Consider the following 27,030-nt stretch of genomic DNA (forward strand, 5'->3'; position numbering starts at 1 on the left):
AAAAACTCTGAATTTTACGTTACATCTAAGACCTCACATTACCGCTCCCGGATGGGCTCGAACCACAAACCTTTTGAATAACAGCTGAACGCTCTAAACATTGCGCCACGGAAGCCCAAAAATTAAATGTTCGTCAGTTATTTTTAAAAAACTCGGAATTTTACGTTACATCTAAGACCTCACAACACCGCTCCCGGATGGGCTCGAACCACCAACCTTTCGGTTAACAGCCGACGGCGTTAACCATTGCGCAACGGAAGCCCAAAGATTAAATGTTCGTCAGGTATTGTGGAAAAACTTTGGATTTTTACGTTACATGTGAGATCTCACAACACCGCTCCCGGGTGGGCTCGAACCACCAACCTTTCGGTTAACAGCCGAACGCGCTAACCATTGCGCCACGGAAGCCCAAAGATTAAATGTTCGTCAGGTATTGTGGAAAAACTTTGACTTTTTACGTCACATCTGAGACTTCACAACACCGCTCCCGGATGGGCTCGAACCACAAACCTTTTGAATAACATCTGAACGCTCTAACCATTGCGCCACGGAAGACCAAAAATTAAATGTTCGTCAGTTATTTTTAAAAAACTCTGAATTTTACGTTACATCTAAGACCTCACAACACCGCTCCCGGATGGGCTCGAACCACCAACCTTTCGGTTAACAGCCGACGGCGTTAACCATTGTGCAACGGAAGCCCAAAGATTAAATGTTCGTCAGGTATTGTGGAAAAACTTTGACTTTTTACGTCACATCTGAGACTTCACAACACCGCTCCCGGATGGGCTCGAACCACAAACCTTTTGAATAACAGCTGAACGCTCTAACCATTGCGCCACGGAAGCCCAAAAATTAAATGTTCGTCAGTTATTTTTAAAAAACTCTGAATTTTACGTTACATCTAAGACCTCACAACACCGCTCCTGGATGGGCTCGAACCACCAACCTTTCGGTTAACAGCCGACGGCGTTAACCATTGTGCAACGGAAGCCCAAAGATTAAATGTTCGTCAGGTATTGTGGAAAAACTTTGACTTTTTACGTCACATCTGAGACTTCACAACACCGCTCCCGGATGGGCTCGAACCACAAACCTTTTGAATAACAGCTGAACGCTCTAACCATTGCGCCACGGAAGACCAAAAATTAAATGTTCGTCAGTTATTTTTAAAAAACTCTGAATTTTACGTTACATCTAAGACCTCACAACACAGCTCCCGGATGGGCTCGAACCACCAACCTTTCGGTTAACAGCCGACGGCGTTAACCATTGCTTCACGGAAGCCCAAAAATTAAATGTTTGTCAGGTATTGTGGAAAACTTTGACTTTTTACGTCACATCTGAGACTTCACAACACCGCTCCCGAATGGGCTCGAACCACAAACCTTTTGAATAACAGCTGAACGCTCTAAACATTGCGCCACGGAAGCCCAAAAATTAAATGTTCGTCAGTTATTTTTAAAAAACTCTGAATTTTACGTTACATCTAAGACCTCACAACACCGCTCCCGGATGGGCTCGAACCACCAACCTTTCGGTTAACAGCCGAACGCGGCAACCATTGCGCCACGGAAGCTCAAAAATTAAACGGTCGTCAGGTATTGTGGAAAAACTTTGGCTTTTTACGTTACATTTGAGACTTCACAACACGGCAGCCGGGTGGGCTCGAACCACCAACCTTTTGGTTAACATCCGAACGCGCTAACCTTCGAGCCAAGGAAGCTCAGAAATGAAATGGTCGTCAGGTATTGTGGAAAAACTCTGACTTTTTACGTCACATCCGAGACTTCAAAACACCGCTCCCGGATGGGCTCGAACCACAAACCTTTTGAATAACAGCTGAACGCGCTAACCATTGCGCCACGGAAGCCCAAAGATTAAATGTTCGTCAGGTATTTTTAAAAAACTCTGAATTTTACGTTACATCTAAGACCTCACATTACCGCTCCCGGATGGGCTCGAACCACAAACCTTTTTAATAACAGCTGAACGCTCTAAACATTGCGCCACGGAAGCCCAAAAATTAAATGTTCGTCAGTTATTTTTAAAAAACTCGGAATTTTACGTTACATCTAAGACCTCACAACACCGCTCCCGGATGGGCTCGAACCACCAACCTTTCGGTTAACAGCCGACGGCGTTAACCATTGCGCAACGGAAGCCCAAAGATTAAATGTTCGTCAGGTATTGTGGAAAAACTTTGGATTTTTACGTTACATGTGAGATCTCACAACACCGCTCCCGGGTGGGCTCGAACCACCAACCTTTCGGTTAACAGCCGAACGCGCTAACCATTGCGCCACGGAAGCCCAAAGATTAAATGTTCGTCAGGTATTGTGGAAAAACTTTGACTTTTTACGTCACATCTGAGACTTCACAACACCGCTCCCGGATGGGCTCGAACCACAAACCTTTTGAATAACATCTGAACGCTCTAACCATTGCGCCACGGAAGACCAAAAATTAAATGTTCGTCAGTTATTTTTAAAAAACTCTGAATTTTACGTTACATCTAAGACCTCACAACACCGCTCCCGGATGGGCTCGAACCACCAACCTTTCGGTTAACAGCCGACGGCGTTAACCATTGTGCAACGGAAGCCCAAAGATTAAATGCTCGTCAGGTATTGTGGAAAAACTTTGACTTTTTACGTCACATCTGAGACTTCACAACACCGCTCCCGGATGGGCTCGAACCACAAACCTTTTGAATAACATCTGAACGCTCTAACCATTGCGCCACGGAAGACCAAAAATTAAATGTTCGTCAGTTATTTTTAAAAAACTCTGAATTTTACGTTACATCTAAGACCTCACAACACCGCTCCCGGATGGGCTCGAACCACCAACCTTTCGGTTAACAGCCGACGGCGTTAACCATTGTGCAACGGAAGCCCAAAGATTAAATGTTCGTCAGGTATTGTGGAAAAACTTTGACTTTTTACGTCACATCTGAGACTTCACAACACCGCTCCCGGATGGGCTCGAACCACAAACCTTTTGAATAACAGCGTAACGCTCTAACCAGTGCGCCACGGAAGCCCAAAAATTAAATGTTCGTCAGTTATTTTTAAAAAACTCTGAATTTTACGTTACATCTAAGACCTCACAACACCGCTCCCGGATGGGCTCGAACCACCAACCTTTCGGTTAACAGCCGACGGCGTTAACCATTGTGCAACGGAAGCCCAAAGATTAAATGTTCGTCAGGTATTGTGGAAAAACTTTGACTTTTTACGTCACATCTGAGACTTCACAACACCGCTCCCGGATGGGCTCGAACCACAAACCTTTTGAATAACAGCTGAACGCTCTAACCATTGCGCCACGGAAGCCCAAAGATTAAATGTTCGTCAGGTATTTTTAAAAAACTCTGAATTTTACGTTATATCTAAGACCTCACATTACCGCTCCCGGATGGGCTCGAACCACCAACCTTTCGGTTAACAGCCGACGGCGTTAACCATTGCTTCACGGAAGCCCAAAAATTAAATGTTCGTCAGGTATTGTGGAAAAACTTTGACTTTTTACGTCACATCTGAGACCTCACAACACCGCTCACGGATGGGCTCGAACCACCAACCTTTCGGTTAACAGCTGAACGCGCTAACCATTGCGCCACGGAAGCCCAAAAATTAAATGGTCGTCGGCTATTGTAGAAACACTTTGGCTTTTTACGTTACATGTGAGAGCTCACAACACCGCTCCCGGGTGGGCTCGAACCACCAACCTTTCGGTTAACAGCCGAACGCGCTAACCATTGCGCCACGGAAGCCCAAAGATTAAATGTTCGTCAGGAATTTTTAAAAAACTCTGAATTTTACGTTACATCTAAGACCTCACATTACCGCTCCCGGATGGGCTCGAACCACAAACCTTTTGAATAACAGCTGAACGCTCTAAACATTGCGCCACGGAAGCCCAAAAATTAAATGTTCGTCAGTTATTTTTAAAAAACTCGGAATTTTACGTTACATCTAAGACCTCACAACACCGCTCCCGGATGGGCTCGAACCACCAACCTTTCGGTTAACAGCCGACGGCGTTAACCATTGCGCAACGGAAGCCCAAAGATTAAATGTTCGTCAGGTATTGTGGAAAAACTTTGGATTTTTACGTTACATGTGAGATCTCACAACACCGCTCCCGGGTGGGCTCGAACCACCAACCTTTCGGTTAACAGCCGAACGCGCTAACCATTGCGCCACGGAAGCCCAAAGATTAAATGTTCGTCAGGTATTGTGGAAAAACTTTGACTTTTTACGTCACATCTGAGACTTCACAACACCGCTCCCGGATGGGCTCGAACCACAAACCTTTTGAATAACATCTGAACGCTCTAACCATTGCGCCACGGAAGACCAAAAATTAAATGTTCGTCAGTTATTTTTAAAAAACTCTGAATTTTACGTTACATCTAAGACCTCACAACACCGCTCCCGGATGGGCTCGAACCACCAACCTTTCGGTTAACAGCCGACGGCGTTAACCATTGTGCAACGGAAGCCCAAAGATTAAATGTTCGTCAGGTATTGTGGAAAAACTTTGACTTTTTACGTCACATCTGAGACTTCACAACACCGCTCCCGGATGGGCTCGAACCACAAACCTTTTGAATAACAGCTGAACGCTCTAACCATTGCGCCACGGAAGCCCAAAAATTAAATGTTCGTCAGTTATTTTTAAAAAACTCTGAATTTTACGTTACATCTAAGACCTCACAACACCGCTCCTGGATGGGCTCGAACCACCAACCTTTCGGTTAACAGCCGACGGCGTTAACCATTGTGCAACGGAAGCCCAAAGATTAAATGTTCGTCAGGTATTGTGGAAAAACTTTGACTTTTTACGTCACATCTGAGACTTCACAACACCGCTCCCGGATGGGCTCGAACCACAAACCTTTTGAATAACAGCTGAACGCTCTAACCATTGCGCCACGGAAGACCAAAAATTAAATGTTCGTCAGTTATTTTTAAAAAACTCTGAATTTTACGTTACATCTAAGACCTCACAACACAGCTCCCGGATGGGCTCGAACCACCAACCTTTCGGTTAACAGCCGACGGCGTTAACCATTGCTTCACGGAAGCCCAAAAATTAAATGTTTGTCAGGTATTGTGGAAAAACTTTGACTTTTTACGTCACATCTGAGACTTCACAACACCGCTCCCGGATGGGCTCGAACCACAAACCTTTTGAATAACAGCTGAACGCTCTAAACATTGCGCCACGGAAGCCCAAAAATTAAATGTTCGTCAGTTATTTTTAAAAAACTCTGAATTTTACGTTACATCTAAGACCTCACAACACCGCTCCCGGATGGGCTCGAACCACCAACCTTTCGGTTAACAGCCGAACGCGCTAACCATTGCGCCACGGAAGCTCAAAAATTAAACGGTCGTCAGGTATTGTGGAAAAACTTTGGCTTTTTACGTTACATTTGAGACTTCACAACACGGCAGCCGGGTGGGCTCGAACCACCAACCTTTTGGTTAACATCCGAACGCGCTAACCTTCGAGCCAAGGAAGCTCAGAAATGAAATGGTCGTCAGGTATTGTGGAAAAACTCTGACTTTTTACGTCACATCCGAGACTTCAAAACACCGCTCCCGGATGGGCTCGAACCACAAACCTTTTGAATAACAGCTGAACGCGCTAACCATTGCGCCACGGAAGCCCAAAGATTAAATGTTCGTCAGGTATTTTTAAAAAACTCTGAATTTTACGTTACATCTAAGACCTCACATTACCGCTCCCGGATGGGCTCGAACCACCAACCTTTCGGTTAACAGCCGACGGCGTTAACCATTGCTTCACGGAAGCCCAAAAATTAAATGTTCGTCAGGTATTGTGGAAAAACTTTGACTTTTTACGTCACATCTGAGACCTCACAACACCGCTCACGGATGGGCTCGAACCACCAACCTTTCGGTTAACAGCCGAACGCGCTAACCATTGCGCCACGGAAGCCCAAAAATTAAATGGTCGTCGGCTATTATAGAAACACTTTGGCTTTTTACGTTACATGTGAGAGCTCACAACACCGCTCCCGGGTGGGCTCGAACCACCAACCTTTCGGCTAACAGCCGAACGCGCTAACCATTGCGCCACGGAAGCCCAAAGATTAAATGTTCGTCAGGAATTTTTAAAAAACTCTGAATTTTACGTTACATCTAAGACCTCACATTACCGCTCCCGGATGGGCTCGAACCACAAACCTTTTGAATAACAGCTGAACGCTCTAAACATTGCGCCACGGAAGCCCAAAAATTAAATGTTCGTCAGCTATTTTTAAAAAACTCGGAATTTTACGTTACATCTAAGACCTCACAACACCGCTCCCGGATGGGCTCGAACCACCAACCTTTCGGTTAAAAGCCGACGGCGTTAACCATTGCGCAACGGAAGCCCAAAGATTAAATGTTCGTCAGGTATTGTGGAAAAACTTTGGATTTTTACGTTACATGTGAGATCTCACAACACCGCTCCCGGGTGGCCTCGAACCACCAACCTTTCGGTTAACAGCCGAACGCGCTAACCATTGCGCCACGGAAGCCCAAAGATTAAATGTTCGTCAGGTATTGTGGAAAAACTTTGACTTTTTACGTCACATCTGAGACTTCACAACACCGCTCCCGGATGGGCTCGAACCACAAACCTTTTGAATAACATCTGAACGCTCTAACCATTGCGCCACGGAAGACCAAAAATTAAATGTTCGTCAGTTATTTTTAAAAAACTCTGAATTTTACGTTACATCTAAGACCTCACAACACCGCTCCCGGATGGGCTCGAACCACCAACCTTTCGGTTAACAGCCGACGGCGTTAACCATTGTGCAAAGGAAGCCCAAAGATTAAATGTTCGTCAGGTATTGTGGAAAAACTTTGACTTTTTACGTCACATCTGAGACTTCACAACACCGCTCCCGGATGGGCTCGAACCACAAACCTTTTGAATAACAGCTGAACGCTCTAACCATTGCGCCACGGAAGCCCAAAAATTAAATGTTCGTCAGTTATTTTTAAAAAACTCTGAATTTTACGTTACACCTAAGACCTCACAACACCGCTCCCGGATGGGCTCGAACCACCAACCTTTCGGTTAACAGCCGACGGCGTTAACCATTGTGCAACGGAAGCCCAAAGATTAAATGTTCGTCAGGTATTGTGGAAAAACTTTGACTTTTTACGTCACATCTGAGACTTCACAACACCGCTCCCGGATGGGCTCGAACCACAAACCTTTTGAATAACAGCTGAACGCTCTAACCATTGCGCCACGGAAGCCCAAAAATTAAATGTTCGTCAGTTATTTTTAAAAAACTCTGAATTTTACGTTACATCTAAGACCTCACAACACCGCTCCTGGATGGGCTCGAACCACCAACCTTTCGGTTAACAGCCGACGGCGTTAACCATTGTGCAACGGAAGCCCAAAGATTAAATGTTCGTCAGGTATTGTGGAAAAACTTTGACTTTTTACGTCACATCTGAGACTTCACAACACCGCTCCCGGATGGGCTCGAACCACAAACCTTTTGAATAACAGCTGAACGCTCTAACCATTGCGCCACGGAAGACCAAAAATTAAATGTTCGTCAGTTATTTTTAAAAAACTCTGAATTTTACGTTACATCTAAGACCTCACAACACAGCTCCCGGATGGGCTCGAACCACCAACCTTTCGGTTAACAGCCGACGGCGTTAACCATTGCTTCACGGAAGCCCAAAAATTAAATGTTTGTCAGGTATTGTGGAAAAACTTTGACTTTTTACGTCACATCTGAGACTTCACAACACCGCTCCCGGATGGGCTCGAACCACAAACCTTTTGAATAACAGCTGAACGCTCTAAACATTGCGCCACGGAAGCCCAAAAATTAAATGTTCGTCAGTTATTTTTAAAAAACTCTGAATTTTACGTTACATCTAAGACCTCACAACACCGCTCCCGGATGGGCTCGAACCACCAACCTTTCGGTTAACAGCCGAACGCGCTAACCATTGCGCCACGGAAGCTCAAAAATTAAACGGTCGTCAGGTATTGTGGAAAAACTTTGGCTTTTTACGTTACATTTGAGACTTCACAACACGGCAGCCGGGTGGGCTCGAACCACCAACCTTTTGGTTAACATCCGAACGCGCTAACCTTCGAGCCAAGGAAGCTCAGAAATGAAATGGTCGTCAGGTATTGTGGAAAAACTCTGACTTTTTACGTCACATCCGAGACTTCAAAACACCGCTCCCGGATGGGCTCGAACCACAAACCTTTTGAATAACAGCTGAACGCGCTAACCATTGCGCCACGGAAGCCCAAAGATTAAATGTTCGTCAGGTATTTTTAAAAAAACTCTGAATTTTACGTTACATCTAAGACCTCACATTACCGCTCCCGGATGGGCTCGAACCACCAACCTTTCGGTTAACAGCCGACGGCGTTAACCATTGCTTCACGGAAGCCCAAAAATTAAATGTTCGTCAGGTATTGTGGAAAAACTTTGACTTTTTACGTCACATCTGAGACCTCACAACACCGCTCACGGATGGGCTCGAACCACCAACCTTTCGGTTAACAGCCGAACGCGCTAACCATTGCGCCACGGAAGCCCAAAAATTAAATGGTCGTCGGCTATTATAGAAACACTTTGGCTTTTTACGTTACATGTGAGAGCTCACAACACCGCTCCCGGGTGGGCTCGAACCACCAACCTTTCGGCTAACAGCCGAACGCGCTAACCATTGCGCCACGGAAGCCCAAAGATTAAATGTTCGTCAGGAATTTTTAAAAAACTCTGAATTTTACGTTACATCTAAGACCTCACATTACCGCTCCCGGATGGGCTCGAACCACAAACCTTTTGAATAACAGCTGAACGCTCTAAACATTGCGCCACGGAAGCCCAAAAATTAAATGTTCGTCAGCTATTTTTAAAAAACTCGGAATTTTACGTTACATCTAAGACCTCACAACACCGCTCCCGGATGGGCTCGAACCACCAACCTTTCGGTTAAAAGCCGACGGCGTTAACCATTGCGCAACGGAAGCCCAAAGATTAAATGTTCGTCAGGTATTGTGGAAAAACTTTGGATTTTTACGTTACATGTGAGATCTCACAACACCGCTCCCGGGTGGCCTCGAACCACCAACCTTTCGGTTAACAGCCGAACGCGCTAACCATTGCGCCACGGAAGCCCAAAGATTAAATGTTCGTCAGGTATTGTGGAAAAACTTTGACTTTTTACGTCACATCTGAGACTTCACAACACCGCTCCCGTATGGGCTCGAACCACAAACCTTTTGAATAACATCTGAACGCTCTAACCATTGCGCCACGGAAGACCAAAAATTAAATGTTCGTCAGTTATTTTTAAAAAACTCTGAATTTTACGTTACATCTAAGACCTCACAACACCGCTCCCGGATGGGCTCGAACCACCAACCTTTCGGTTAACAGCCGACGGCGTTAACCATTGTGCAACGGAAGCCCAAAGATTAAATGTTCGTCAGGTATTGTGGAAAAACTTTGACTTTTTACGTCACATCTGAGACTTCACAACACCACTCCCGGATGGGCTCGAACCACAAACCTTTTGAATAACAGCTGAACGCTCTAACCATTGCGCCACGGAAGCTCAAAAATTAATAGTTCGTCAGTTATTTTTAAAAAACTCTGAATTTTACGTTACATCTAAGACCTCACAACACCGCTCCTGGATGGGCTCGAACCACCAACCTTTCGGTTAACAGCCGACGGCGTTAACCATTGTGCAACGGAAGCCCAAAGATTAAATGTTCCTCAGGTATTGTGGAAAAACTTTGACTTTTTACGTCACATCTGAGACTTCACAACACCGCTCCCGGATGGGCTCGAACCACAAACCTTTTGAATAACAGCTGAACGCTCTAACCATTGCGCCACGGAAGCCCAAAAATTAAATGTTCGTCAGTTATTTTTAAAAAACTCTTGAATTTTACGTTACATCTAAGACCTCACAACACAGCTCCCGGATGGGCTCGAACCACCAACCTTTCGGTTAACAGCCGACGGCGTTAACCATTGCTTCACGGAAGCCCAAAAATTAAATGTTCGTCAGGTATTGTGGAAAAACTTTGACTTTTTACGTCACATCTGAGACTTCACAACACCGCTCCCGGATGGGCTCGAACCACAAACCTTTTGAATAACAGCTGAACGCTCTAAACATTGCGCCACGGAAGCCCAAAAATTAAATGTTCGTCAGTTATTTTTAAAAAACTCTGAATTTTACGTTACATCTAAGACCTCACAACACCGCTCCCGGATGGGCTCGAACCACCAACCTTTCGGTTAACAGCCGACGGCGTTAACCATTGTGCAACGGAAGCCCAAAGATTAAATGTTCGTCAGGTATTGTGGAAAAACTTTGACTTTTTACGTCACATCTGAGACTTCACAACACCGCTCCCGTATGGGCTCGAACCACAAACCTTTTGAATAACATCTGAACGCTCTAACCATTGCGCCACGGAAGACCAAAAATTAAATGTTCGTCAGTTATTTTTAAAAAACTCTGAATTTTACGTTACATCTAAGACCTCACAACACCGCTCCCGGATGGGCTCGAACCACCAACCTTTCGGTTAACAGCCGACGGCGTTAACCATTGTGCAACGGAAGCCCAAAGATTAAATGTTCGTCAGGTATTGTGGAAAAACTTTGACTTTTTACGTCACATCTGAGACTTCACAACACCGCTCCCGTATGGGCTCGAACCACAAACCTTTTGAATAACATCTGAACGCTCTAACCATTGCGCCACGGAAGACCAAAAATTAAATGTTCGTCAGTTATTTTTAAAAAACTCTGAATTTTACGTTACATCTAAGACCTCACAACACCGCTCCCGGATGGGCTCGAACCACCAACCTTTCGGTTAACAGCCGACGGCGTTAACCATTGTGCAACGGAAGCCCAAAGATTAAATGTTCGTCAGGTATTGTGGAAAAACTTTGACTTTTTACGTCACATCTGAGACTTCACAACACCACTCCCGGATGGGCTCGAACCACAAACCTTTTGAATAACAGCTGAACGCTCTAACCATTGCGCCACGGAAGCTCAAAAATTAATAGTTCGTCAGTTATTTTTAAAAAACTCTGAATTTTACGTTACATCTAAGACCTCACAACACCGCTCCTGGATGGGCTCGAACCACCAACCTTTCGGTTAACAGCCGACGGCGTTAACCATTGTGCAACGGAAGCCCAAAGATTAAATGTTCCTCAGGTATTGTGGAAAAACTTTGACTTTTTACGTCACATCTGAGACTTCACAACACCGCTCCCGGATGGGCTCGAACCACAAACCTTTTGAATAACAGCTGAACGCTCTAACCATTGCGCCACGGAAGCCCAAAAATTAAATGTTCGTCAGTTATTTTTAAAAAACTCTGAATTTTACGTTACATCTAAGACCTCACAACACAGCTCCCGGATGGGCTCGAACCACCAACCTTTCGGTTAACAGCCGACGGCGTTAACCATTGCTTCACGGAAGCCCAAAAATTAAATGTTCGTCAGGTATTGTGGAAAAACTTTGACTTTTTACGTCACATCTGAGACTTCACAACACCGCTCCCGGATGGGCTCGAACCACAAACCTTTTGAATAACAGCTGAACGCTCTAAACATTGCGCCACGGAAGCCCAAAAATTAAATGTTCGTCAGTTATTTTTAAAAAACTCTGATTTTTACGTTACATCTAAGACCTCACAACACCGCTCCCGGATGGGCTCGAACCACCAACCTTTCGGTTAACAGCCGACGGCGTTAACCATTGCGCAACGGAAGCCCAAAGATTAAATGTTCGTCAGGTATTGTGGAAAAACTTTGGATTTTTACGTTACATGTGAGATCTCACAACACCGCTCCCGGGTGGGCTCGAACCACCAACCTTTCGGTTAACAGCCGAACGCGCTAACCATTGCGCCACGGAAGCCCAAAAATTAAATGGTCGTCGGCTATTGTGGAAACACTTTGGCTTTTTACGTTACATGTGAGAGCTCACAACACCGCTCCCGGGTGGGCTCGAACCACCAACCTTTCGGTTAACAGCCGAACGCGCTAACCATTGCGCCACGGAAGCCCAAAAATTAAATGGTCGTCGGCTATTGTGGAAACACTTTGGCTTTTTACGTTACATGTGAGAGCTCACAACACCGCTCCCGGATGGGCTCGAACCACCAACCTTTCGGTTAACAGCCGAACGCGCTAACCATTGCGCCACGAAAGCCCAAAAATTAAATGTTCGTCAGTTATTTTTAAAAAACTCTGAATTTTACGTTACATCTAAGACCTCACAACACCGCTCCCGGATGGGCTCTAACCACCAACCTTTCGGTTAACAGCCGACGGCGTTAACCATTGCGCAACGGAAGCCCTAAGATTAAATGTTCGTCAGGTATTGTGGAAAAACTTTGGATTTTTACGTTACATGTGAGATCTCACAACACCGCTCCCGGGTGGGCTCGAACCACCAACCTTTCGGTTAACAGCCGAACGCGCTAACCATTGCGCCACGGAAGCCCAAAGATTAAATGTTCGTCAGGTATTGTGGAAAAACTTTGACTTTTTACGTCACATCTGAGACTTCACAACACCGCTCCTGGATGGGCTCGAACCACAAACCTTTTGAATAACAGCTGAACGCTCTAACCATTGCGCAACGGAAGCCCAAAAATTAAATGTTCGTCAGTTATTTTTAAAAAACTCTGAATTTTACGTTACATCTAAGACCTCACAACACAGCTCCCGGATGGGCTCGAACCACAAACCTTTTGAATAACATCTGAACGCTCTAACCATTGCGCCACGGAAGACCAAAAATTAAATGTTCGTCAGTTATTTTTAAAAAACTCTGAATTTTACGTTACATCTAAGGCCTCACAACACCGCTCCCGGATGGTCTCGAACCACCAACCTTTCGGTTAACAGCCGACGGCGTTAACCATTGTGCAACGGAAGCCCAAAGATTAAATGTTCGTCAGGTATTGTGGAAAAACTTTGACTTTTTACGTCACATCTGAGACTTCACAACACCGCTCCTGGATGGGCTCGAACCACAAACCTTTTGAATAACAGCTGAACGCTCTAACCATTGCGCCACGGAAGCCCAAAAATTAAATGTTCGTCAGTTATTTTTAAAAAACTCTGAATTTTACGTTACATCTAAGACCTCACAACACAGCTCCCGGATGGGCTCGAACCACCAACCTTTCGGTTAACAGCCGACGGCGTTAACCATTGCGCAACGGAAGCCCAAAGATTAAATGTTCGTCAGGTATTGTGGAAAAACTTTGGATTTTTAGGTTACATGTGAGATTTCACAACACCGCTCCCGGGTGGGCTCGAACCACGAACCTTTCGGTTAACAGCCGACGGCGTTAACCATTGCGCCACGGAAGCCCAAAGATTAAATGTTCGTCAGGTATTGTGGAAAAACTTTGACTTTTTACGTCACATCTGAGACTTCACAACACCGCTCCTGGATGGGCTTGAACCACAAACCTATTGAATAACAGCTGAACGCGCTAACCATTGCGCCACGGAAGCCCAAAAATTAAATGGTCGTCGGCTATTTAAGAAACACTTTGGCTTTTTACGTTACATGTGAGCTCTCAACACCGCTCCCGGGTGGGCTCGAACCACCAACCTTTCGGTTAACAGCCGAACGCGCTAACCATTGCGCCACGGAAGCCCAAAGATTAAATGTTCGTCAGGTATTTTTAAAAAACTCTGAATTTTACGTTACATCTAAGACCTCACATTACCGCTCCCGGATGGGCTCGAACCACCAACCTTTCGGTTAACAGCCGAACGCGCTAACCATTGCGCCACGAAAGCCCAAAAATTAAATGTTCGTCAGTTATTTTTAAAAAACTCTGAATTTTACGTTACATCTAAGACCTCACAACACCGCTCCCGGATGGGCTCTAACCACCAACCTTTCGGTTAACAGCCGACGGATGTGACGTAAAAAGTCAGAGTTTTTCCACAATACCTGACGACCATTTCATTTCTGAGCTTCCTTGGCTCGAAGGTTAGCGCGTTCGGATGTTAACCAAAAGGTTGGTGGTTCGAGCCCACCCGGCTGCCGTGTTGTGAAGTCTCATATGTAACGTAAAAAGCCAAAGTTTTTCCACAATACCTGACGACCGTTTAATTTTTGAGCTTCCGTGGCGCAATGGTTAGCGCGTTCGGCTGTTAACCTAAAGGTTGGTGGTTAGAGCCCACCCGAGAGCGGTGTTGTGAGATCTCAAACGTAATGTCAAATGCCAAAGTTTTTCCACAATACCTGACGAACATTTAATCTTTGGGCTTCCGTGGCGAAATGGTTAGCGCGTTCGGCAGTTAACTGAAAGGTTGGTGGTTCGAGACCATCCGGGAGCGGTGTTGTGAGGTCTCAGATGTGACGTAAAAAGTCAAAGTTTTTCCACAATACCTGACGAACATTTAATCTTTGGGCTTCCGTTGCGCAATGGTTAACGCCGTCGGCTGTTAACCGAAAGGTTGGTGGTTCGAGCCCATCCGGGAGCGGTGTTGTGAGGTCTTAGATGTAACGTAAAATTCAGAGTTTTTTAAAAATAACTGACGAACATTTAATTTTTGGACTTTCGTGGCGCAATGGTTAGCGCGTTCGGCTGTTAACCGAAAGGTTGGTGGTTCGAGCCCATCCGGGAGCGGTAATGTGAGGTCTTAGATGTAACGTAAAAAGTCACAGTTTTTCCACAATACCTGACGACCATTTCATTTCTGAGCTTCCGTGGCGCAATGGTTAGCGCGTTCGGCTGTTAACCGAAAGGTTGGTGGTTCGAGCCCATCCGTGAGCGGTGTTGTGAGGTCTCAGATGTGACGTAAAAAGTCAAAGTTTTTCCACAATACCTGACTAACATTTAATCTTTGGGCTTCCGTGGCGCAATGGTTAGCGCGTTCGGCTGTTAACCGAAAGGTTGGTGGTTCGAGCCCACCCGGGAGCGGTGTTGTGAAATCTCACATGTAACGTAAAAATCCAAAGTTTTTCCACAATACCTGACGAACATTTAATCGTTGGGCTTCCGTTGCGCAATGGTTAACGCCGTCGGCTGTTAACCGAAAGGTTGGTGGTTCGAGCCCATCCGGGAGCGGTGTTGTGAGGTCTTAGATGTAACGTAAAATTCAGAGTTTTTTAAAAATAACTGACGAACATTTAATTTTTGGGCTTTCGTGGCGCAATGGTTAGCGCGTTCGGCTGTTAACCGAAAGGTTGGTGGTTCGAGCCCATCCGGGAGCGGTAATGTGAGGTCTTAGATGTAACGTAAAATTCAGAGTTTTTTAAAAATACCTGACGAACATTTAATCTTTGGGCTTCCGTGGCGCAATGGTTAGCGCGTTCGGCAGTTAACTGAAAGGTTGGTGGTTCGAGACCATCCGGGAGCGGTGTTGTGAGGTCTCAGATGTGACGTAAAAAGTCAAAGTTTTTCCACAATACCTGACGACCATTTAATTTTTGAGCTTCCGTGGCGCAATGGTTAGCGCGTTTGGCTGTTAACCGAAAGGTTGGTGGTTCGAGCACATCCGGGAGCGGTGTTGTGAGGTCTCAGATGTGACGTAAAAAGTCACAGTTTTTCCACAATACCTGACGACCATTTCATTTCTGAGCTTCCGTGGCGCAATGGTTAGCGCGTTCGGCTGTTAACCGAAAGGTTGGTGGTTCGAGCCCATCCGTGAGCGGTGTTGTGAGGTCTCAGATGTGACGTAAAAAGTCAAAGTTTTTCCACAATACCTGACGAACATTTAATCTTTGGGCTTCCGTGGCGCAATGGTTAGCGCGTTCGGCTGTTAACCGAAAGGTTGGTGGTTCGAGCCCACCCGGGAGCGGTGTTGTGAAATCTCACATGTAACGTAAAAATCCAAAGTTTTTCCACAATACCTGACGAACATTTAATCGTTGGGCTTCCGTTGCGCAATGGTTAACGCCGTCGGCTGTTAACCGAAAGGTTGGTGGTTCGAGCCCATCCGGGAGCGGTGTTGTGAGGTCTTAGATGTAACGTAAAATTCAGAGTTTTTTAAAAATAACTGACGAACATTTAATTTTTGGGCTTTCGTGGCGCAATGGTTAGCGCGTTCGGCTGTTAACCGAAAGGTTGGTGGTTCGAGCCCATCCGGGAGCGGTAATGTGAGGTCTTAGATGTAACGTAAAATTCAGAGTTTTTTAAAAATACCTGACGAACATTTAATCTTTGGGCTTCCGTGGCGCAATGGTTAGCGCGTTCGGCAGTTAACTGAAAGGTTGGTGGTTCGAGACCATCCGGGAGCGGTGTTGTGAGGTCTCAGATGTGACGTAAAAAGTCAAAGTTTTTCCACAATACCTGACGACCATTTCATTTCTGAGCTTCCGTGGCGCAATGGTTAGCGCGTTCGGCTGTTAACCGAAAGGTTGGTGGTTCGAGCCCACCCGGGAGCGGTGTTGTGAGATCTCACATGTAACGTAAAAATCCAAAGTTTTTCCACAATACCTGACGAACATTTAATCTTTGGGCTTCCGTTGCGCAATGGTTAACGCCGTCGGCTGTTAACCGAAAGGTTGGTGGTTCGAGCCCATCCGGGAGCGGTGTTGTGAGGTCTTAGATGTAACGTAAAATTCAGAGTTTTTTAAAAATAACTGACGAACATTTAAATTTTGGGCTTCCGTGGCGCAATGTTTAGAGCGTTCAGCTGTTATTCAAAAGGTTTGTGGTTCGAGCCCATCCGGGAGCGGTAATGTGAGGTCTTAGATGTAACGTAAAATTCAGAGTTTTTTAAAAATTCCTGACGAACATTTAATCTTTGGGCTTCCGTGGCGCAATGGTTAGCGCGTTCGGCTGTTAACCGAAAGGTTGGTGGTTCGAGCCCACCCGGGAGCGGTGTTGTGAGCTCTCACATGTAATGTAAAAAGCCAAAGTGTTTCCACAATAGCCGACGACCATTTAATTTTTGGGCTTCCGTGGCGCAATGGTTAGCGCGTTCGGCTGTTAACCGAAAGGTTGGTGGTTCGAGCCCATCCGTGAGCGGTGTTGTGAGATCTCAGATGTGACGTAAAAAGTCAAATTTTTTCCACAATACCTGACGAACATTTAATCTTTGGGCTTCCGTTGCGCAATGGTTAACGCCGTCGGCTGTTAACCGAAAGGTTGGTGGTTCGAGCCCATCCGTGAGCGGTGTTGTGAGATCTCAGATGTGACGTAAAAAGTCAAATTTTTTCCACAATACCTGACGAACATTTAATCTTTGGGCTTCCGTTGCGCAATGGTTAACGCCGTCGGCTGTTAACCGAAAGGTTGGTGGTTCGAGCCCATCCGGGAGCTGTGTTGTGAGGTCTTAGATGTAACGTAAAATTCAGAGTTTTTTAAAAATAACTGACGAACATTTAATTTTTGGGCTTCCGTTGCGCAATGGTTAGAGCGTTCAGCTGTTATTCAAAAGGTTTGTGGTTCGAGCCCATCCAGGAGCGGTGTTGTGAAGTCTCAGATGTGACGTAAAAAGTCAAAGTTTCTCCACAATACCTGACGAACATTTAATCTTTGGGCTTCCGTGGCGCAATGGTTAGCGCGTTCGGCTGTTAACCGAAAGGTTGGTGGTTCGAGCCCACCCGGGAGCGGTGTTGTGAGATCTCACATGTAACGTAAAAATCCAAAGTTTTTCCACAATACCTGACGAACATTTAATCTTAGGGCTTCCGTTGCGCAATGGTTAACGCTGTCGGCTGTTAACCGAAAGGTTGGTGGTTAGAGCCCATCCGGGAGCGGTGTTGTGAGGTCTTAGATGTAACGTAAAATTCAGAGTTTTTTAAAAATAACTGACGAACATTTAAATTTTGGGCTTCCGTGGCGCAATGTTTAGAGCGTTCAGCTGTTATTCAAAAGGTTTGTGGTTCGAGCCCATCCGGGAGCGGTAATGTGAGGTCTTAGATGTAACGTAAAATTCAGAGTTTTTTAAAAATTCCTGACGAACATTTAATCTTTGGGCTTCCGTGGCGCAATGGTTAGCGCGTTCGGCTGTTAACCGAAAGGTTGGTGGTTCGAGCCCACCCGGGAGCGGTGTTGTGAGCTCTCACATGTAATGTAAAAAGCCAAAGTGTTTCCACAATAGCCGACGACCATTTAATTTTTGGGCTTCCGTGGCGCAATGGTTAGCGCGTTCGGCTGTTAACCGAAAGGTTGGTGGTTCGAGCCCATCCGTGAGCGGTGTTGTGAGATCTCAGATGTGACGTAAAAAGTCAAATTTTTTCCACAATACCTGACGAACATTTAATCTTTGGGCTTCCGTTGCGCAATGGTTAACGCCGTCGGCTGTTAACCGAAAGGTTGGTGGTTCGAGCCCATCCGTGAGCGGTGTTGTGAGATCTCAGATGTGACGTAAAAAGTCAAATTTTTTCCACAATACCTGACGAACATTTAATCTTTGGGCTTCCGTTGCGCAATGGTTAACGCCGTCGGCTGTTAACCGAAAGGTTGGTGGTTCGAGCCCATCCGGGAGCTGTGTTGTGAGGTCTTAGATGTAACGTAAAATTCAGAGTTTTTTAAAAATAACTGACGAACATTTAATTTTTGGGCTTCCGTTGCGCAATGGTTAGAGCGTTCAGCTGTTATTCAAAAGGTTTGTGGTTCGAGCCCATCCAGGAGCGGTGTTGTGAAGTCTCAGATGTGACGTAAAAAGTCAAAGTTTCTCCACAATACCTGACGAACATTTAATCTTTGGGCTTCCGTGGCGCAATGGTTAGCGCGTTCGGCTGTTAACCGAAAGGTTGGTGGTTCGAGCCCACCCGGGAGCGGTGTTGTGAGATCTCACATGTAACGTAAAAATCCAAAGTTTTTCCACAATACCTGACGAACATTTAATCTTAGGGCTTCCGTTGCGCAATGGTTAACGCCGTCGGCTGTTAACCGAAAGGTTGGTGGTTAGAGCCCATCCGGGAGCGGTGTTGTGAGGTCTTAGATGTAACGTAAAATTCAGAGTTTTTTAAAAATAACTGACGAACATTTAATTTTTGGGCTTTCGTGGCGCAATGGTTAGCGCGTTCGGCTGTTAACCGAAAGGTTGGTGGTTCGAGCCCATCCGGGAGCGGTGTTGTGAGGTCTTAGATGTAACGTAAAATTCAGAGTTTTTTAAAAATAACTGACGAACATTTAATCTTTGGGCTTCCGTGGCGCAATGGTTAGCGCGTTCGGCTGTTAACCGAAAGGTTGGTGGTTCGAGCCCACCCGGGAGCGGTGTTGAGAGCTCACATGTAACGTAAAAAGCCAAAGTGTTTCCACAATAGCCGACGACCATTTAATTTTTGGGCTTCCGTGGCGCAATGGTTAGCGCGTTCAGCTGTTATTCAAAAGGTTTGTGGTTCAAGCCCATCCAGGAGCGGTGTTGTGAAGTCTCAGATGTGACGTAAAAAGTCAAAGTTTTTCCACAATACCTGACGAACATTTAATCTTTGGGCTTCCGTGGCGCAATGGTTAACGCCGTCGGCTGTTAACCGAAAGGTTCGTGGTTCGAGCCCACATGGGAGCGGTGTTGTGAAATCTCACATGTAACCTAAAAATCCAAAGTTTTTCCACAATACCTGACGAACATTTAATCTTTGGGCTTCCGTTGCGCAATGGTTAACGCCGTCGGCTGTTAACCGAAAGGTTGGTGGTTCGAGCCCATCCGGGAGCTGTGTTGTGAGGTCTTAGATGTAACGTAAAATTCAGAGTTTTTTAAAAATAACTGACGAACATTTAATTTTTGGGCTTCCGTGGCGCAATGGTTAGAGCGTTCAGCTGTTATTCAAAAGGTTTGTGGTTCGAGCCCATCCAGGAGCGGTGTTGTGAAGTCTCAGATGTGACGTAAAAAGTCAAAGTTTTTCCACAATACCTGACGAACATTTAATCTTTGGGCTTCCGTTGCACAATGGTTAACGCCGTCGGCTGTTAACCGAAAGGTTGGTGGTTCGAGCCCATCCGGGAGCGGTGTTGTGAGGCCTTAGATGTAACGTAAAATTCAGAGTTTTTTAAAAATAACTGACGAACATTTAATTTTTGGTCTTCCGTGGCGCAATGGTTAGAGCGTTCAGATGTTATTCAAAAGGTTTGTGGTTCGAGCCCATCCGGGAGCTGTGTTGTGAAGTCTCAGATGTGACGTAAAAAGTCAAAGTTTTTCCACAATACCTGACGAACATTTAATCTTTGGGCTTCCGTTGCGCAATGGTTAACGCCGTCGGCTGTTAACCGAAAGGTTGGTGGTTCGAGCCCATCCGGGAGCGGTGTTGTGAGGTCTTAGATGTAACGTAAAATTCAGAGTTTTTTAAAAATAACTGACGAACATTTAAATTTTGGGCTTCCGTGGCGCAATGTTTAGAGCGTTCAGCTGTTATTCAAAAGGTTTGTGGTTCGAGCCCATCCGGGAGCGGTAATGTGAGGTCTTAGATGTAACGTAAAATTCAGAGTTTTTTAAAAATTCCTGACGAACATTTAATCTTTGGGCTTCCGTGGCGCAATGGTTAGCGCGTCGGCTGTTAACCGAAAGGTTGGTGGTTCGAGCCCACCCGGGAGCGGTGTTGTGAGCTCTCACATGTAATGTAAAAAGCCAAAGTGTTTCCACAATAGCCGACGACCATTTAATTTTTGGGCTTCCGTGGCGCAATGGTTAGCGCGTTCGGCTGTTAACCGAAAGGTTGGTGGTTCGAGCCCATCCGTGAGCGGTGTTGTGAGATCTCAGATGTGACGTAAAAAGTCAAAGTTTTTCCACAATACCTGACGAACATTTAATCTTTGGGCTTCCGTTGCGCAATGGTTAACGCCGTCGGCTGTTAACCGAAAGGTTGGTGGTTCGAGCCCATCCGGGAGCGGTGTTGTGAGGCCTTAGATGTAACGTAAAATTCAGATTTTTTTAAAAATAACTGACGAACATTTAATTTTTGGTCTTCCGTGGCGCAATGGTTAGAGCGTTCAGATGTTATTCAAAAGGTTTGTGGTTCGAGCCCATCCGGGAGCGGTGTTGTGAAGTCTCAGATTTGACGTAAAAAGTCAAAGTTTTTCCACAATACTTGACGAACATTTAATCTTTGGGCTTCCGTGGCGCAATGGTTAGCGCGTTCGGCTGTTAACCGAAAGGTTGGTGGTTCGAGCCCACCCGGGAGCGGTGTTGTGAGATCTCACATGTAACGTAAAAATCCAAAGTTTTTCCACAATACCTGACGAACATTTAATCTTTGGGCTTCCGTTGCGCAATGGTTAACGCCGTCGGCTGTTAACCGAAAGGTTGGTGGTTCGAGCCCATCCGGGAGCGGTGTTGTGAGGCCTTAGATGTAACGTAAAATTCAGATTTTTTTAAAAATAACTGACGAACATTTAATTTTTGGTCTTCCGTGGCGCAATGGTTAGAGCGTTCAGATGTTATTCAAAAGGTTTGTGGTTCGAGCCCATCCGGGAGCGGTGTTGTGAAGTCTCAGATTTGACGTAAAAAGTCAAAGTTTTTCCACAATACTTGACGAACATTTAATCTTTGGGCTTCCGTGGCGCAATGGTTAGCGCGTTCGGCTGTTAACCGAAAGGTTGGTGGTTCGAGCCCACCCGGGAGCGGTGATGTGAGATCTCACATGTAACGTAAAAATCCAAAGTTTTTCCACAATACCTGACGAACATTTAATCTTTGGGCTTCCGTGGCGCAATGGTTAACGCCGTCGGCTGTTAACCGAAAGGTTCGTGGTTCGAGCCCACATGGGAGCGGTGTTGTGAAATCTCACATGTAACCTAAAAATCCAAAGTTTTTCCACAATACCTGACGAACATAAAATCTTTGGGCTTCCGTTGCGCAATGGTTAACGCCGTCGGCTGTTAACCGAAAGGTTGGTGGTTCGAGCCCATCCGGGAGCTGTGTTGTGAGGTCTTAGATGTAACGTAAAATTCAGAGTTTTTTAAAAATAACTGACGAACATTTAATTTTTGGGCTTCCGTGGCGCAATGGTTAGAGCGTTCAGCTGTTATTCAAAAGGTTTGTGGTTCGAGCCCATCCAGGAGCGGTGTTGTGAAGTCTCAGATGTGACGTAAAAAGTCAAAGTTTTTCCACAATACCTGACGAACATTTAATCTTTGGGCTTCCGTTGCACAATGGTTAACGCCGTCGGCTGTTAACCGAAAGGTTGGTGGTTCGAGCCCATCCGGGAGCGGTGTTGTGAGGCCTTAGATGTAACGTAAAATTCAGAGTTTTTTAAAAATAACTGACGAACATTTAATTTTTGGTCTTCCGTGGCGCAATGGTTAGAGCGTTCAGATGTTATTCAAAAGGTTTGTGGTTCGAGCCCATCCGGGAGCTGTGTTGTGAAGTCTCAGATGTGACGTAAAAAGTCAAAGTTTTTCCACAATACCTGACGAACATTTAATCTTTGGGCTTCCGTTGCGCAATGGTTAACGCCGTCGGCTGTTAACCGAAAGGTTGGTGGTTCGAGCCCATCCGGGAGCGGTGTTGTGAGGTCTTAGATGTAACGTAAAATTCAGAGTTTTTTAAAAATAACTGACGAACATTTAAATTTTGGGCTTCCGTGGCGCAATGTTTAGAGCGTTCAGCTGTTATTCAAAAGGCTTGTGGTTCGAGCCCATCCGGGAGCGGTAATGTGAGGTCTTAGATGTAACGTAAAATTCAGAGTTTTTTAAAAATTCCTGACGAACATTTAATCTTTGGGCTTCCGTGGCGCAATGGTTAGCGCGTCGGCTGTTAACCGAAAGGTTGGTGGTTCGAGCCCACCCGGGAGCGGTGTTGTGAGCTCTCACATGTAATGTAAAAAGCCAAAGTGTTTCCACAATAGCCGACGACCATTTAATTTTTGGGCTTCCGTGGCGCAATGGTTAGCGCGTTCGGCTGTTAACCGAAAGGTTGGTGGTTCGAGCCCATCCGTGAGCGGTGTTGTGAGATCTCAGATGTGACGTAAAAAGTCAAAGTTTTTCCACAATACCTGACGAACATTTAATCTTTGGGCTTCCGTTGCGCAATGGTTAACGCCGTCGGCTGTTAACCGAAAGGTTGGTGGTTCGAGCCCATCCGGGAGCGGTGTTGTGAGGCCTTAGATGTAACGTAAAATTCAGATTTTTTTAAAAATAACTGACGAACATTTAATTTTTGGTCTTCCGTGGCGCAATGGTTAGAGCGTTCAGATGTTATTCAAAAGGTTTGTGGTTCGAGCCCATCCGGGAGCGGTGTTGTGAAGTCTCAGATTTGACGTAAAAAGTCAAAGTTTTTCCACAATACTTGACGAACATTTAATCTTTGGGCTTCCGTGGCGCAATGGTTAGCGCGTTCGGCTGTTAACCGAAAGGTTGGTGGTTCGAGCCCACCCGGGAGCGGTGTTGTGAGATCTCACATGTAACGTAAAAATCCAAAGTTTTTCCACAATACCTGACGAACATTTAATCTTTGGGCTTCCGTTGCGCAATGGTTAACGCCGTCGGCTGTTAACCGAAAGGTTGGTGGTTCGAGCCCATCCGGGAGCGGTGTTGTGAGGCCTTAGATGTAACGTAAAATTCAGATTTTTTTAAAAATAACTGACGAACATTTAATTTTTGGTCTTCCGTGGCGCAATGGTTAGAGCGTTCAGATGTTATTCAAAAGGTTTGTGGTTCGAGCCCATCCGGGAGCGGTGTTGTGAAGTCTCAGATTTGACGTAAAAAGTCAAAGTTTTTCCACAATACTTGACGAACATTTAATCTTTGGGCTTCCGTGGCGCAATGGTTAGCGCGTTCGGCTGTTAACCGAAAGGTTGGTGGTTCGAGCCCACCCGGGAGCGGTGTTGTGAGATCTCACATGTAACGTAAAAATCCAAAGTTTTTCCACAATACCTGACGAACATTTAATCTTTGGGCTTCCGTTGCGCAATGGTTAACGCCGTCGGCTGTTAACCGAAAGGTTGGTGGTTCGAGCCCATCCGGGAGCGGTGTTGTGAGGTCTTAGATGTAACGTAAAATTCAGAGTTTTTTAAAAATTCCTGACGAACATTTAATCTTTGGGCTTCCGTGGCGCAATGGTTAGCGCGTTCGGCTGTTAACCGAAAGGTTGGTGGTTCGAGCCCACCCGGGAGCGGTGTTGTGAGCTCTCACATGTAACGTAAAAAGCCAAAGTGTTTCCACAATAGCCGACGACCATTTAATTTTTGGGCTTCCGTGGCGCAATGGTTAGCTCGTTCGGCTGTTAACCGAAAGGTTGGTGGTTCGAGCCCACCCGGGAGCGGTGTTGTGAGCTCTCACATGTAACGTAAAAAGCCAAAGTGTTTCCACAATAGCCGACGACCATTTAATTTTTGGGCTTCCGTGGCGCAATGGTTAGCGCGTTCGGCTGTTAACCGAAAGGTTGGTGGTTCGAGCCCACCTGGGAGCGGTGTTGTGAGATCTCACATGTAACGTAAAAATCCAAAGTTTTTCCACAATACCTGACGAACATTTAATCTTTGGGCTTCCGTTGCGCAATGGTTAACGCCGTCGGCTGTTAACCGAAAGGTTGGTGGTTCGAGCCCATCCGGGAGCGGTGTTGTGAGGTCTTAGATGTAACGTAAAAATCAGAGTTTTTTAAAAATAACTGACGAACATTTAATTTTTGGGCTTCCGTGGCGCAATGTTTAGAGCGTTCAGCTGTTATTCAAAAGGTTTGTGGTTCGAGCCCATCCGGGAGCGGTGTTGTGAAGTCTCAGATGTGACGTAAAAAGTCAAAGTTTTTCCACAATACCTGACGAACATTTAATTTTTGGGCTTCCGTGAAGCAATGGTTAACGCCGTCGGCTGTTAACCGAAAGGTTGGTGGTTCGAGCCCATCCGGGAGCTGTGTTGTGAGGTCTTAGATGTAACGTAAAATTCAGAGTTTTTTAAAAATAACTGACGAACATTTAATTTTTGGGCTTCCGTGGCGCAATGGTTAGAGCGTTCAGCTGTTATTCAAAAGGTTTGTGGTTCGAGCCCATCCGGGAGCGGTGTTGTGAAGTCTCAGATGTGACGTAAAAAGTCAAAGTTTTTCCACAATACCTGACGAACATTTAATCTTTGGGCTTCCGTTGCACAATGGTTAACGCCGTCGGCTGTGAACCGAAAGGTTGGTGGTTCGAGCCCATCCAGGAGCGGTGTTGTGAGGTCTTAGATGTAACGTAAAATTCAGAGTTTTTTAAAAATAACTGACGAACATTTAATTTTTGGTCTTCCGTGGCGCAATGGTTAGAGCGTTCAGATGTTATTCAAAAGGTTTGTGGTTCGAGCCCATCCGGGAGCTGTGTTGTGAGGTCTTAGATGTAACGTAAAATTCAGAGTTTTTTAAAAATAACTGACGAACATTTAATTTTTGGGCTTCCGTTGCGCAATGGTTAGAGCGTTCAGCTGTTATTCAAAAGGTTTGTGGTTCGAGCCCATCCAGGAGCGGTGTTGTGAAGTCTCAGATGTGACGTAAAAAGTCAAAGTTTTTCCACAATACCTGACGAACATTTAATCTTTGGGCTTCCGTGGCGCAATGGTTAGCGCGTTCGGCTGTTAACCGAAAGGTTGGTGGTTCGAGCCCACCCGGGAGCGGTGTTGTGAGATCTCACATGTAACGTAAAAATCCAAAGTTTTTCCACAATACCTGACGAACATTTAATCTTAGGGCTTCCGTTGCGCAATGGTTAACGCCGTCGGCTGTTAACCGAAAGGTTGGTGGTTAGAGCCCATCCGGGAGCGGTGTTGTGAGGTCTTAGATGTAACGTAAAATTCAGAGTTTTTTAAAAATAACTGACGAACATTTAATTTTTGGGCTTTCGTGGCGCAATGGTTAGCGCGTTCGGCTGTTAACCGAAAGGTTGGTGGTTCGAGCCCATCCGGGAGCGGTAATGTGAGGTCTTAGATGTAACGTAAAATTCAGAGTTTTTTAAAAATACCTGACGAACATTTAATCTTTGGGCTTCCGTGGCGCAATGGTTAGCGCGTTCGGCTGTTAACCGAAAGGTTGGTGGTTCGAGCCCACCCGGGAGCGGTGTTGAGAGCTCACATGTAACGTAAAAAGCCAAAGTGTTTCCACAATAGCCGACGACCATTTAATTTTTGGGCTTCCGTGGCGCAATGGTTAGCGCGTTCAGCTGTTATTCAAAAGGTTTGTGGTTCAAGCCCATCCAGGAGCGGTGTTGTGAAGTCTCAGATGTGACGTAAAAAGTCAAAGTTTTTCCACAATACCTGACGAACATTTAATCTTTGGGCTTCCGTTGCGCAATGGTTAACGCCGTCGGCTGTTAACCGAAAGGTTGGTGGTTCGAGCCCATCCGGGAGCGGTGTTGTGAGGCCTTAGATGTAACGTAAAATTCAGAGTTTTTTAAAAATAACTGACGAACATTTAATTTTTGGGCTTCCGTGGCGCAATGGTTAGAGCGTTCAGCTGTTATTCAAAAGGTTTGTGGTTCGAGCCCATCCAGGAGCGGTGTTGTGAAGTCTCAGATGTGACGTAAAAAGTCAAAGTTTTTCCACAATACCTGACGAACATTTAATCTTTGGGCTTCCGTTGCACAATGGTTAACGCCGTCGGCTGTTAACCGAAAGGTTGGTGGTTCGAGCCCATCCGGGAGCGGTGTTGTGAGGCCTTAGATGTAACGTAAAATTCAGAGTTTTTTAAAAATAACTGACGAACATTTAATTTTTGGTCTTCCGTGGCGCAATGGTTAGAGCGTTCAGATGTTATTCAAAAGGTTTGTGGTTCGAGCCCATCCGGGAGCTGTGTTGTGAAGTCTCAGATGTGACGTAAAAAGTCAAAGTTTTTCCACAATACCTGACGAACATTTAATCTTTGGGCTTCCGTGGCGCAATGGTTAGCGCGTTCGGCTGTTAACCGAAAGGTTGGTGGTTCGAGCCCACCCGGGAGTGGTGTTGTGAGATCTCAAATGTAACGTAAAAATCCAAAGTTTTTCCACAATACCTGACGAACATTTAATCTTTGGGCTTCCGTTGCGCAATGGTTAACGCCGTCGGCTGTTAACCGAAAGGTTGGTGGTTCGAGCCCATC

The 27,030-nt window shown here is 45.6% G+C and overlaps 23 non-coding genes across 23 annotated transcripts; 15 read left to right on the top strand and 8 right to left on the bottom strand.

Annotated features, from left to right (window-relative positions):
- Positions 1-335: 335 nt before the first annotated feature.
- Positions 336-408, bottom strand: TRNAN-GUU (transfer RNA asparagine (anticodon GUU)). The gene has a single exon. It is a non-coding gene; the product is annotated as a tRNA-Asn (tRNA).
- Positions 409-2,239: 1,831 nt separating this feature from the next.
- TRNAN-GUU (transfer RNA asparagine (anticodon GUU)) lies at positions 2,240-2,312 on the bottom strand. The gene has a single exon. It is a non-coding gene; the product is annotated as a tRNA-Asn (tRNA).
- A 1,393-nt stretch (positions 2,313-3,705) lies between these two features.
- TRNAN-GUU (transfer RNA asparagine (anticodon GUU)) lies at positions 3,706-3,778 on the bottom strand. Its single transcript has one exon. It is a non-coding gene; the product is annotated as a tRNA-Asn (tRNA).
- A 366-nt stretch (positions 3,779-4,144) lies between these two features.
- TRNAN-GUU (transfer RNA asparagine (anticodon GUU)) lies at positions 4,145-4,217 on the bottom strand. The gene has a single exon. It is a non-coding gene; the product is annotated as a tRNA-Asn (tRNA).
- Positions 4,218-11,913: 7,696 nt separating this feature from the next.
- TRNAN-GUU (transfer RNA asparagine (anticodon GUU)) lies at positions 11,914-11,986 on the bottom strand. Its single transcript has one exon. It is a non-coding gene; the product is annotated as a tRNA-Asn (tRNA).
- A 74-nt stretch (positions 11,987-12,060) lies between these two features.
- TRNAN-GUU (transfer RNA asparagine (anticodon GUU)) lies at positions 12,061-12,133 on the bottom strand. The gene has a single exon. It is a non-coding gene; the product is annotated as a tRNA-Asn (tRNA).
- A 367-nt stretch (positions 12,134-12,500) lies between these two features.
- Positions 12,501-12,573, bottom strand: TRNAN-GUU (transfer RNA asparagine (anticodon GUU)). Its single transcript has one exon. It is a non-coding gene; the product is annotated as a tRNA-Asn (tRNA).
- A 1,098-nt stretch (positions 12,574-13,671) lies between these two features.
- On the bottom strand, positions 13,672-13,744 carry TRNAN-GUU (transfer RNA asparagine (anticodon GUU)). Its single transcript has one exon. It is a non-coding gene; the product is annotated as a tRNA-Asn (tRNA).
- Positions 13,745-14,950: 1,206 nt separating this feature from the next.
- Positions 14,951-15,023, top strand: TRNAN-GUU (transfer RNA asparagine (anticodon GUU)). The gene has a single exon. It is a non-coding gene; the product is annotated as a tRNA-Asn (tRNA).
- An 807-nt stretch (positions 15,024-15,830) lies between these two features.
- TRNAN-GUU (transfer RNA asparagine (anticodon GUU)) lies at positions 15,831-15,903 on the top strand. The gene has a single exon. It is a non-coding gene; the product is annotated as a tRNA-Asn (tRNA).
- Positions 15,904-16,416: 513 nt separating this feature from the next.
- Positions 16,417-16,489, top strand: TRNAN-GUU (transfer RNA asparagine (anticodon GUU)). Its single transcript has one exon. It is a non-coding gene; the product is annotated as a tRNA-Asn (tRNA).
- Positions 16,490-16,855: 366 nt separating this feature from the next.
- Positions 16,856-16,928, top strand: TRNAN-GUU (transfer RNA asparagine (anticodon GUU)). The gene has a single exon. It is a non-coding gene; the product is annotated as a tRNA-Asn (tRNA).
- Positions 16,929-17,589: 661 nt separating this feature from the next.
- On the top strand, positions 17,590-17,662 carry TRNAN-GUU (transfer RNA asparagine (anticodon GUU)). The gene has a single exon. It is a non-coding gene; the product is annotated as a tRNA-Asn (tRNA).
- Positions 17,663-18,028: 366 nt separating this feature from the next.
- Positions 18,029-18,101, top strand: TRNAN-GUU (transfer RNA asparagine (anticodon GUU)). The gene has a single exon. It is a non-coding gene; the product is annotated as a tRNA-Asn (tRNA).
- Positions 18,102-18,762: 661 nt separating this feature from the next.
- TRNAN-GUU (transfer RNA asparagine (anticodon GUU)) lies at positions 18,763-18,835 on the top strand. Its single transcript has one exon. It is a non-coding gene; the product is annotated as a tRNA-Asn (tRNA).
- A 366-nt stretch (positions 18,836-19,201) lies between these two features.
- TRNAN-GUU (transfer RNA asparagine (anticodon GUU)) lies at positions 19,202-19,274 on the top strand. Its single transcript has one exon. It is a non-coding gene; the product is annotated as a tRNA-Asn (tRNA).
- Positions 19,275-21,104: 1,830 nt separating this feature from the next.
- On the top strand, positions 21,105-21,177 carry TRNAN-GUU (transfer RNA asparagine (anticodon GUU)). The gene has a single exon. It is a non-coding gene; the product is annotated as a tRNA-Asn (tRNA).
- Positions 21,178-21,544: 367 nt separating this feature from the next.
- TRNAN-GUU (transfer RNA asparagine (anticodon GUU)) lies at positions 21,545-21,617 on the top strand. The gene has a single exon. It is a non-coding gene; the product is annotated as a tRNA-Asn (tRNA).
- Positions 21,618-23,302: 1,685 nt separating this feature from the next.
- Positions 23,303-23,375, top strand: TRNAN-GUU (transfer RNA asparagine (anticodon GUU)). Its single transcript has one exon. It is a non-coding gene; the product is annotated as a tRNA-Asn (tRNA).
- A 367-nt stretch (positions 23,376-23,742) lies between these two features.
- Positions 23,743-23,815, top strand: TRNAN-GUU (transfer RNA asparagine (anticodon GUU)). The gene has a single exon. It is a non-coding gene; the product is annotated as a tRNA-Asn (tRNA).
- Positions 23,816-24,035: 220 nt separating this feature from the next.
- On the top strand, positions 24,036-24,108 carry TRNAN-GUU (transfer RNA asparagine (anticodon GUU)). The gene has a single exon. It is a non-coding gene; the product is annotated as a tRNA-Asn (tRNA).
- A 1,393-nt stretch (positions 24,109-25,501) lies between these two features.
- Positions 25,502-25,574, top strand: TRNAN-GUU (transfer RNA asparagine (anticodon GUU)). The gene has a single exon. It is a non-coding gene; the product is annotated as a tRNA-Asn (tRNA).
- Positions 25,575-25,940: 366 nt separating this feature from the next.
- On the top strand, positions 25,941-26,013 carry TRNAN-GUU (transfer RNA asparagine (anticodon GUU)). Its single transcript has one exon. It is a non-coding gene; the product is annotated as a tRNA-Asn (tRNA).
- Positions 26,014-27,030: the final 1,017 nt, after the last annotated feature.

Source organism: Phalangium opilio, unplaced genomic scaffold (assembly GCF_054372755.1).
Source record: "Phalangium opilio isolate 3A_F unplaced genomic scaffold, DU_Popi_V2 ptg000352l_1, whole genome shotgun sequence".
Classification (NCBI taxonomy): Eukaryota; Metazoa; Arthropoda; class Arachnida; order Opiliones; family Phalangiidae; genus Phalangium; species Phalangium opilio.